Source organism: Rana temporaria, chromosome 8, assembly GCF_905171775.1.
Source record: "Rana temporaria chromosome 8, aRanTem1.1, whole genome shotgun sequence".
NCBI lineage: Eukaryota > Metazoa > Chordata > Amphibia > Anura > Ranidae > Rana > Rana temporaria.
This window is the reverse complement of record NC_053496.1, coordinates 183,784,163-183,796,056: the sequence shown is the minus strand read 5'-3', so window position 1 is coordinate 183,796,056 and position 11,894 is coordinate 183,784,163. Positions and strand designations below refer to the sequence as shown.

Sequence of the window (11,894 nt, the reverse complement as noted above, 5' to 3'; positions counted from 1 at the left end):
TCTAGGAGAGAGAAGGAGGGGGTGTCACTGCTGGTTGGGTCCCTCTAGGAGAGAGGAGGAGGGGGTGTCACTGCTGGTTGGGTCCCTCTAGGAGAGAGAAGGAGGGGGTGTCACTGCTGGTTGGGTTCCTCTAGGAGTGAGAAGGAGGGGGTGTCACTGCTGGTTGGGTCCCTCTAGGAGAGAGGAGGGGGTGTCACTGCTGGTTGGGTCCCTCTAGGAGAGAGAAGGAGGGGGTGTCACTGCGGGTTGGGTCCCTCTAGGAGAGAGAAGGAGGGGGTGTCACTGCTGGTTGGGTCCCTCTAGGAGAGAGGAGGGGGTGTCACTGCTGGTTGGGTCCCTCTAGGAGAGAGAAAGAGGGGGTGTCACTGCGGGTTGGGTCCCTCTAGGAGAGAGAAGGAGGGGGTGTCACTGCTGGTTGGGTCCCTCTAGGAGAGAGAAGGAGGGGGTGTCACTGCTGGTTGGGTCCCTCTAGGAGAGAGAAGGAGGGGGTGTCACTGCTGGTTGGGTCCCTCTAGGAGAGAGGAGGGGGTGTCACTGCTGGTTGGGTCCCTCTAGGAGAGAGGAGGGGGTGTCACTGCTGGTTGGGTCCCTCTAGGAGAGAGAAGGAGGGGGTGTCACTGCGGGTTGGGTCCCTCTAGGAGAGAGAAGGAGGGGGTGTCACTGCTGGTTGGGTCCCTCTAGGAGAGAGGAGGGGGTGTCACTGCTGGTTGGGTCCCTCTAGGAGAGAGAAAGAGGGGGTGTCACTGCGGGTTGGGTCCCTCTAGGAGAGAGAAGGAGGGGGTGTCACTGCTGGTTGGGTCCCTCTAGGAGAGAGAAGGAGGGGGTGTCACTGCTGGTTGGGTCCCTCTAGGAGAGAGAAGGAGGGGGTGTCACTGCTGGTTGGGTCCCTCTAGGAGAGAGAAGGAGGGGGTGTCACTGCTGGTTGGGTTCCTCTAGGAGAGAGAAGGAGGGGGTGTCACTGCTGGTTGGGTCCCTCTAGGAGAGAGAAGGAGGGGGTGTCACTGCTGGTTGGGTCCCTCTAGGAGAGAGAAGGAGGGGGTGTCACTGCCGATTGGGTCCCTCTTGGAGAGAGAAGGAGGGGGTGTCACTGCTGGTTGGGTCCCTCTAGGAGAGAGAAGGAGGGGGTGTCACTGCTGGTTGGGTCCCTCTAGGAGAGAGAAGGAGGGGGTGTCACTGCTGGTTGGGTCCCTCTAGGAAAGAGAAGGAGGGGGTGTCACTGCTGGTTGGGTCCCTCTAGCAGTGTAGTCTGATCTCTCCTGATCTTCAGCAGAAGTTTCAATGGAAGACATCATGGTGAGAGAGGAACTAGATATTGCTTGTGGATGAAGAGAAAGGGAGATCAGACTACATAACAGGACTGACCATTTCTGTGCAGTAGTTACCAGTATTTCCAAGAATCTTCATTTGCTTGGAGAGAGCCATCTGCAAAATACGGCCTTAGCTGATGTAAAATGTTTAATTCATGCAATAAAAATGTGAATATATTGAGACGTTTGTTAATATGAAACAAATTACGATTAAATATTTCCTTTCTTAAACTGACGATGTTCTTTGAAAGTTGATTGATAAAAGTCTGCTTTTCAGATCTGTATGATGAAATGTTGTTTTCTTTTCCTTTATTCCTTTTTCTAACACTACAAGTAAGGCCCGTCCTGTAGGTTTTGGTCCTAATCTTGTGTCTTAGTAGTTTTGGTTTTACCGGCTTGTAGTTATTGGAACAGCAGACTCCTCCCCCTTTTCATAAATCTCAGGACGTCTGTAGTAGACTCCAATGATAAGTCCTTCAGTTCATAGACCCGTCTATCATTCCTCCCGTAATTCCTCCTCCGCACCATCACCACCTCCAACCACAAGATCATCTTTCTTCCTCACTTTCACATCAAACATAGAGAAACTCCCCTCCATCTTTTCTATGTCCCGTGTCCCTCTAAACAAGAGGATCAGCATGAATACAAACAGCCCAGTCTTGTGAGGAGCCAAGCCGTGTTTCCGGAAGATCAACCACAAGATCATCTTTCTTCCTCACTTTCACATCACATCTAACAGAGAATACCCTCCTCCATCTTTTCTATGTCCCGTGTCCCTCTAAACAAGAGGATCGGCATGAATACAAGCAGCCCTGTCTTTTGAGGAGTCAAGCCATGTTTCTGGAGCACCAACTACATCTCCAACCACAAGATCATCTTTCTTCCTCACTTTCACATCTAACATAGAGAAAGCCCCTTCCTTCTTTTCTATGGACTGCGTTTCTCTAAACAAGAGGATCGGCATGAATACAAACAGCCCAGTCTTGTGAGGAGCCAAGCCGTGTTTCCGGAACACCAACCACAAGATCGTCTTTCTTGCTCACGTTCACATCACATCTAACATAGAGAAACCCCCCCACCATCTATTTTATATCCCTTCAAACAAGAGGAGCCGCATGAATACAAACAGCCCAGTCCTGTGAGGAATCACGCCGTGTTTCTGGAACACCAACTACATTCTCATAAATGAGTTAAATAGGAAAATGTAGCACTAAAAAGTTGAGTAAGCAATCTTCAAATAATGAAATGTTGCTATAAACATGAAGGTAGGTCACAAAGTGTGAAAACATAACATAAATAAATATAACTCGTATATGGAAGATTATGGGAAATGTCCAAATGAATGAACCAATCCATGTACTGAAGACATAAAGTCCAGTATAAAATAGTTGTTGCTCGGATGTGAAGCACAGTGATATAGTGAACACGTGGAAACATCGAGGTGTTGTATCGTCAATCAAAATATTGGGTTATGTACTCTTACCAGAGATGGTGGACTTGAATGTCGATGACGATGAGTCAATCGAGCAGAGAGAGCCAAGATGGTCAGTCTTCCGTAATGATCATGGGAACCCAGGCATTTCCAGGAGAAGCTTCCAGGGGTCTTGTAGGTGACCGTAAGGTTGAGAAACCAAGTTGAAACAGCCGGATGGAAGGGCCAAAAAAAACTCATCGAAGATGTAAAAAGAAAAAAAAGGGCTCGGTTCTCACTGCTCCCCGAGCAGAGAGCTGCTGCCTGTCAATCAGCAGCTCTCCTGCACTACTCCTTCACGCTCATTGAAGCGATGAGCTGTGGAGCGGCCGTCTCCACAGCTCGCTGAGACTGCCATCAGTCCAGGCAGCTGGCGGATCCAGACTCCTGGAGTCGAGATAATGCACCTTGCTGGACTGACCTTGGTGATGTCAGCGAAATGCAGACTGCAGACCGCTCTCTGCTGATGAAAATTAATTGCACTCCTGTGACCCATAGGCGAAGTCCAGCCAAGTGAGCTCAGACTGTATTTCTCCTTTAAGGGGGATCCACTTGAAAAACTGAAGTAGGTCTCCCTGTATTCCATACGAGACCTTTTGAGTTTGGTATTGATTTAAAGGGGAACCCCATGTAACAAAAAATCAAGAGAAAAAATGCAAGGCTTACCCCCTAAAAAAAGAGTTGGCTGCCTTTAGAAATTGCTGGTTGGTCTTCAGCTCTCCAGTGTGTTTGTTCCTGATGTGAACCCCTGTGTCTCTGGATTCTCCGTTACAGCAGCAGTGATGCTAAGGTTAGGGTGACCAGACGTCCCCAGTTTCTGGGGACAGTCCCCATATTAAGGACACTGTCCCCAGATTTCAGGTGCAGGACGATCCTGGGCAGGTGCTGAGGCAATGGGGAAGTGGTCCGCCCCAGGTGCCACACACTGAGGGGGGAGTGTCAGGCCGGCGTCTCCTGCTGTGTCAGCTTTATTTTGAATCGCTGGGCGCCTGCTGTCACACAAGTCCTGTCTTCTGATTTTCTCCTTTGACAGACATCACACTTGTCCAATGCCGGGACATGTGCTGTCCAGGAGACGGAACTTGTGTGACGTTGGGAGACGCCAGACTCTCTGTCTTATCTTCCACGTACACACGATAATTTCAGGTTGTAAAAAACAAAGTTTTTCAGGCTCTAGAAAAAACAATGTTTTTTTCAACCCGATCATTAAAACGGCCTTGCCTACACACGATCGTGAAAAAAAAATGCTCTAGCAAAGCGCGGTGACGTACAACGCGTACGCCGGCACTATAAAGGGGGCAGATCCATTTGGATGACGCCACCCTTTGGGCTGCTTTAGCTGATTTTGTGTTAATAAAAGACGATTCGCGCTATTCAGTCTGTTACAGCGTGATGAATGTGCTTACTCCATTACGAACGCTAGTTTTACCAGAACGAGCGCTCCCGCCTCAGAACTTGCTTCTGAGCATGCACGGATTTTTCATGTCGTTAAAGCCCACACACGACCATTTTTTACAACCCGATTAACGAAAACGTTTAAAACAGTGTGAAAAAATTTAGCATGTTCGAAAAAAAATGTCGTTTTTCAGAACCCGAAAAATGATGTGAAGCCCACACACGATCATTTTAAATTACATTTTTAGGCCGATACGTATTCTTCTACATATTTTTGGTAAAAAAAAACGCAATAAGCGTTTATCGGTTGGTTTGCGCAAAAATTATAGCATTTACAAAATAGGGGATTGTTTTATTGCATTTTTATTAATTTTTTTTTTTTACTACTAATGGCGGCGATCAGCGATTTTTTTCGTGACTGCGACATTATGGCGGACACTTCGGACAATTTTGACACATTTTTGGGACCATTGTCATTTTCACAGCAAAAAATGCATTTAAAATGCATTGTTTACTGTGAAAATGATAATTGCAGTTTGGGAGTTAACCACAAGGGGGCGCTGAAGGGGTTATGTGTGACCTCATGTCTGTTTCTAACTGTAGGGTTGTGTGGCTGTAGGTGTGACGTCATCGATTGTGTCTTCCCTATAAAAGGGAACACACGATCGGTGGCGCCGCCACAGTGAAAAACGGGGAAGCTGTGTTTACACACGGCTCTCCCCATTCTTCAGCACCGGGGACTCCAGCGGCGATCGGGTCCGCGAGTCCCGCGGTCACGGAGCTTCGGACTGGGTCGCGGGCCCACGGCTGGGCACTTAAAGAGGACGTACCTGTACAGGTTTGTGCCCAGCCGTGCCATTCTGCCAACGTAAATGTGCAGGAGGCGGTCCTTAAGTGGTTAAATCTGGAAGTTCATGAGAGAAGCAAAAGGGTTCAATATAAAAAGATATAAAGTAAGATTGTCCAAAGAATCAGGCAAGAAGCTGTCCTGAATCCCCGGTGGTACAGCGAGAAGATCCATAGCTAGACACCACAGGTTCAGATCCATTCCTAACAAAAACCTACAAAGGGGGGTAAAAGAGGGAACATATATAAACAGAGGGGGGTGGGTAATCGCTGATTGGTTACTAGGAGTGGATTCAGGGGTGTCACAGGTCTTGCAAAGCAACATGGGAAGGTTTTTTTTATCATGGTAGAGAGATATTTTCAAGCATCTTTTGCTTATGTGGCAAATTAAGGGTTAATTACAACAATAATTCGAAAAAAAATCTGTCCTTTTACTGCAAAATTAACTGAGCACAGCACAAGGCCGAGTTCACACTATGAGACGTTTTCTTGGGGCTGCAGTTTCTTTGAGCTCCACAAGGTGGCGATCTCACTTCAACCCAGACAGGAAGTCTCTATGGAAAACAGGAAGTGATGTCACGTAGAGACAGGAAGTGATGTCAGGTATAAATACAAAGATCTGGGCGAGAGGTGAAATATCAAGATTTAGAGAGAAGACGTCGCTGGAACTGGCAGCAGAGGCGGTAATAAGATGTTATTTTATCATACCTCTCATCACTGTGCATTGTTAGGAACCAATTTCCTCTGTCCATCTTTGCCCGGTAAATGACCCTCTTTTCAGTCTGATGTACAGGTGTATGGATTTATATAGCGCCAACCAGTGCTTTTTTTCTCAGACAATAGGTGCAGGAAATCCCCCTTTCCGGGTCACCCCTTTTCTCCGCCCCCTACCCACCTCCCAGTACCGCCCCTTTTAGACAATCTAGAACCAGGTATATATTTGCGGTGCTAAGTAATTTGTATGGAATTTGGTAATGATATCAAGTAAAGCAGTAAAATAGATCCCCTCCAGCCAGCAACAATAGATCCCCCTGACAACAATGGACCACACACAACAAAATCCCCCCCAGCAACAATAGACTCCTGGCAACAACAGATCTCCGCACAGCCAGCATTAATAGACTCCCTGGCAGCCATCAATAGTAGACCCCTCCCCCAATAGTGGATCTCTTTATGCAACAACTGACCCCCCAGCAGTATAAGACCCCCCAGCAACAATAGGCCCCCCCTGCAAAAATAGATCCCTAGCAGTGAGCATCAATACCCTGCAGCACACCCCAGCCATTACATACAGTCAGTCCAGGAGGTGCGGGAACTGCGTTCCCCCGCGTTCCCGCTGAAAAAAAGCCCTGGCGCCAACAGTTTACGCTTTACAATATAAAAGGAAGACAATACAGTAAAATACAAGAGGATTAAAAGTGCCCTGCTCAGAAGAGCTTAAAATTTAATAGGGTGGGGCAGGTGGTACAAAAGGTTGTAACTGTGGGGAATGAGCTGATGGAAGTGGTAAAAGATTAGTTGGAGACGTGATAGGCTTCCCTGAAGAGGTGAGTTTTCAGGGATCGCCTGTAGGTAGCAAGAGTAGGCAATAGCCAGACAGGTTGAGGTAGTGAGTTCCAGAGGATGGGAGAAATCCTGGAGACGAGCATGGGAGGAGGGGACAAGAGAGCTTGACAGTAGGAGGTCTTGAGAAGAGCGGAGAGGAGGGTTTGGGATATGTTTGGAGACAAGATTGGAGATGTAGCTCGGGGGGAAAGAGTTGTGGATGGCTTTGTATGTTGTGGTTAGTATTTTGAATTCAATTCGCTGGATGATCGGGAGCCAGTGAAGGGATTGGAGGAGAGGTTTGGCAGACACCGTGTGGTTGGTAAGGTGGATAAGTCTGGCAGCAGCATTCATGATAGACTGAAGAGGGGAGGAGCCTATGGAGAGGCAGGCCAATAAGAAGGGAGTTGCAATAGTCAAGGCGAGAGATAACAAGGGAGTGAAGAGGAGTTTGGCGGCTTCTTTTTTTTTTAAAAAAGGGGTCGAATTTTAGAGATTTTACGGAGGTGAATTCCACAAACTTTTGACAACGATTGGACTTGAGGCTGAAATGACAAGTCAGAGTCTAGGATTACACCGAGCACCCTGGCGTGAGGGGAGGGACTGATGGTTGCATTGTTGATTTTGATGGAAAAGTGATGGAGGAGGGCACGGGCAGGGGGGAATATTAGTAACTCGGTTTTAGAGAGATTTCGTTTTAAGGAAAATTATTTGTTGTAAACTAAAAATACTAATTCTGTAAATCAGGAGAGTTTGACCAAACCCAAATAAACGTTTTCCCTGTAAAGGTAAATTCTTACCTCTCTGAACGGCGCTCCGATGCCGACTGAAGTCTTCTTCAGGAAACTAGGGATGAGCCGAACACCCCCCGGTTCAGTTCGCATCAGAACCTTCGAACGGACCGAACGTTCGAGCAAACTTTAGAACCCCCATTGAAGTCTATGGGACTCGAACGTTCGAAATCAAAAGTGCTACTTTTAAAGGCTAATATGCAAGTTATTGTTCCGGGTCCTATCAATACAAAAAACGTTTGAAAAACTACAGTTTTTTCGGGAGCAGTGATATTAATGATGCTTAAATTAAAAATAAAAGTGAAATATTCCTTTAAATATCGTACCTGCTGGGTGTCTATAGTATGCCTGTGAAGTGGCACGTGTTTCCCGTGTTTAGAACTGTCCCTGCACAAAATGACATTTCTATAGGTAAAAAGTCATTTAAAAACTGCTTGCGGCTTTAATGTAATGTCGGGTCCCGGCAATATGGATGAAAATCACTGAGAAAAATGGTATGGGTACCCCCCCCCCCCCTACACCCATTACCAGGCCATTTTGGTCTTGTATGGATATTAAGTGGAGCCCTGCACTCAACTTAAAAAAAGGAAATGCGTTTTCTTGTCCCCAGGCCCCTATATATTCTGAACAGCAGTATACATGTGGTGCAAACAAGACAGGAACTGTAGGTTTGTTGTTAAGTAGAATCTGTTTGTAATTTTGAACTGGTACTTTTTTAAAGTGTAGCTTCAGTCAAAAAAATAATTTTTAAGCTTTTCGGAAAACATCGAGAAGGGTTATCACCCCTGTGAGGCCCCATACACACGACCGAGTTTCTCGACAGAATTCAGCCAGAAACTCGGTCGGAGCTGGATTCTGCCGAGAAACTCGGTCGTGTGTACACTTTTCAGCGAGGAAGCCAACGAGGAACTCGTCGGGCCGAAAAGAGAACATATTTCCTCGTTGTTCAATGAGGAAAGTCGGCCCGCCGAGATCCTCGGCGGCTTCCACACTGAACTCGATGTGTTTGGCACGTCGAGTTCCTCGGACATGTGTACGGGGCCTGACATTGGTTTTGCTGTCTGTGCGCATCTGTTCAGAAGATTCCACCTCACTTTCTGTCCCAATGACAAATGTTTTTTTGAAAATTTGGGGGTTTTAGTGAAACAAGGATTGGTGATAAAGCATCAGTGGACAGGAGACACCTCTTACAGGAGAGAATTTCCCTTCCTAGGGGTAGATTTCCTCTCACTTCCTGTTGTCTCCTTCCGTTTTCAAGTAGGAGTCGTATGTAAGTTGGATGTTTGAAAGTTGGGGCCCACCGTATATACTCTGCAGAAATTTGGGCCCTAGGTGTTGGAGTTGCCACAACACTGTAATCCCTCATAGTAATGCAGCGTACACATGACCGTTTTTCATGATGTGAAAAATATATATTTTTTTTAATGTCATTAAAAACGATTGTGTGTGGGCTCCAGAGCATTTTTCATGATGTGAAAAATGGGCATTAAAAATTTAGAACATGCTCTATTTTTTCACGTCGTTTTTCAGAAGCAAGTTATGAGACGGGAGCGCTCGTTCTGGTAAAACTAGGGTTCGTGATGGAGATAGCACATTCGTCACGTTGTAACAGACTGAAAAGCATGAAGACTGAAAAACGAGAATCGTCTCTCGCCAAACTTTTACTAACACAAAATCAGCAAAAGCCGCCCCAAGGGTGGCTCCATCTGAATGGTACTTCGCCCTTCATAGTGGCGTTGTACGTCACCGCGCTTTGCTCTAGCATTTTTCTTTCACGATCATGTGTAGGCAAAGCAGGCTTGACAAGAATCGCTTCGAAAAAAAATCGTTTTTTCTAGACCATTAAAAATGGTCGTGTGTATGCGGCATCAGTCTTGGTGGGCACTGGAACCCCCTGCTGTGAACTATTATATCAAAAATTGTAATTACATGCCATTGTTGAACAGTGGTAGAAAAATTGTGCCTTTGGTGGTAGTGGTGCTGGTGACACAACACTGTAAGTCCTCACAGTTACTCTTGGTGGGTGCAGGAATGGGCCCTGCTGTGAAATATTAGATCAAGAACTGTTATGTGGCTGGGAGGAGGTGGCTGTGGATCATGTCATCTTCAGTGACCCATGTCATCTTTAGTGGCTGGGAGGAGGTGGCTGTGGATCATGTCATCTTTAGTGACCCAAAGGACTCCGGATCGAATGCCTCAGCAAACCTACGCTGCATGGCCTTCCTGATCCTGCAAAGCCTGCGAAAGGACCCTCGGATTCGTGGTATCAAGGAGAGGGATCATTACTGGCTGGCAACCCTTCTTGATGTTGATGTTACAAGGGTAAGGTGTGCGGAACTTATATAGTCTTTGCAGAGGGAGCAGAGGATGAAACTTCTTTGGGAGGCCTTGCAGAAAGGTTTGTGCAATGAGTTTCCAGAGCCTGGGAGGCTACAATTTCCTGGACAACGTGTTGCTGAAGCTTCGGTCAATCACAGAAGGAGCGGTGGAGAAGGTGGCCGTCTGACTGATGCATTCAGACAATTCTTTAGTCCGCAGCCCAAAGGTCTGATCAGTTCCAGCAACCATCGCCAGCATCTTATTTACATCGTGCAGGAATACCTAGGGGCAAGATCATACTTGGAGACCTTTCCAGCCAAAAATCTACTGGGTTACTGGGTCTTGAGGATGGATCACTGGCCAGAGCTTGCACAGTATGCAATTGAGCTACTGGCCTGTCCTGCATCCAGTGTTCTTTCTGAACCCACATTCAGTGCTGCTGGATGCTTTGTAACCGATCACAGAGTGCGCCTGTCCACAGACTCAGTTGATCGGCTCACCTTCATAAAAATGAATCCGTCTTGGATCACCAGCTACCAAGCACCTGATGCTGATGTAACCGACTAATTTTTTTATGAATGTGAGATCCCTTGAGGACTGCCTATGCTGAGTGACTATCCTGTTATGCTGAGTGACTATCCTATTCCTCCTCAATGTTCATGTTGTTAGCTTCTAAGAACATTTTTGTTTCAGGGCACCACCACCAGTGCCTAAGGCCCAATTTTTCTGCCCCAGAGCTCTGTGGTTCCTCCTGATGATCTCCTCATCACTACAGGACTAAGGATGGGGTATGGGACATGATAGAGAGACACCACCACCAGGGAGTGCCGATCTCCTGATCCTCCCCAGACCTCTGTGGTACCTCTTACTTATATCCTCATCACTATAGGACACTTAAAAACCACAGAGCTCTGGAAGGGAGAAGGCCAGGAGGGCAACAAATCGGGAGGAGTTGGTTTCTGAAGAAGACTTTATCCAGCATTTGGTCTTCATATAATTGGATGTAAATAAAGCAGAAAGACAGAACACACTGACCTCTGGTAACATGTCCAGGTGTGCCGACCACAGCCAGCTATCAAGGCAACCAGGAAGTAAAGTCCAATATAAGCTTCGCACGTATCAGGAGTACAGTGGTCGAAAGTGATGACACAGGGCAAGTTGAAGATACAAACAACTTCCACTGCCGAAAAAAAACCACTAATAATTTTAATAGCTTCACAATATTAAATTTTGAACTATAGAAAAAAAAGGTGTAGAAATCATCAAAAAGATGACTGACCTCCTAATAGGAGAGGTGAGCGGTGCCGGGATTTCTGGGACATTATCCAGTATGGTCGGAACTGATTTGACATATTCTCTAACAATTTACTTCAAATGAATTTTCATTAAAGTTCTCCTCCTAACATTGTGGAACAATTGCAGTCCAAATAATTCTCCACTATCTGTCTACAGAGAAACCCACATAGATCACATGAACAAGTATGGAGGAGGACCAAATTGACATGACTGAGAAGATACTAAACCTCACCCTGGAGATCATCTACCTGCTGACCGGAGAGGTGAGGAGGATTCTGGGAGGTCACATGACATCACTCTTATCTCTATTAATAAAACACAGACCTGACCGGAGAGGTGGGGAGGATTCTGGGAGGTCACATGACATCACTCTTATTTCTATTAATAAAACACAGACCTGACCGGAGAGGTGAGGAGGATTCTGGGAGATCACATGACGTCACTCTTATCTCTATTAATAAAACACAGACTTGACCGGAGAGGTGAGGAGGATTCTGGGAGGTCTCATGACATCACTCTTATCTCTATTAATAAAACACAGACCTGACCGGAGAGGTGAGGAGGATTCTGGGAGGTCACATGACATCACTCTTATCTCTATTAATAAAACACAGACCTGACCTGAGAGGTGAGGGGGATTCTGGGAGGTCACATGACATCACTCTTATCTCTATTAATAAAACACAGACCTGACCAGAGAGGTGAGGAGGATTCTGGGAGGTCACATGACATCACTCTTATCTCTATTAATAAAACACAGACTTGACCGGAGAGGTGAGGAGGATTCTGGGAGGTCACATGACATCACTCTTATCTCTATTAATAAAACAAAGACCGGACCGGAGAGGTGAGGAATGTTCTGGGATTCTAACATGATGTTTCTATTGGTTTTCCATAACAGAGATTTCCTCTTGTGAAGTCAGG

At 46.4% G+C, this 11,894-nt stretch overlaps 1 long non-coding RNA gene across 1 annotated transcript; it reads left to right on the top strand.

The window, feature by feature from the left end:
- The first annotated feature begins 5,629 nt into the window (after positions 1 to 5,629).
- LOC120909600 lies at positions 5,630 to 11,894 on the top strand. Its single transcript, XR_005741318.1, has 3 exons — positions 5,630 to 5,702; positions 11,127 to 11,233; positions 11,872 to 11,894. It is a non-coding gene; the product is annotated as an uncharacterized LOC120909600 (long non-coding RNA).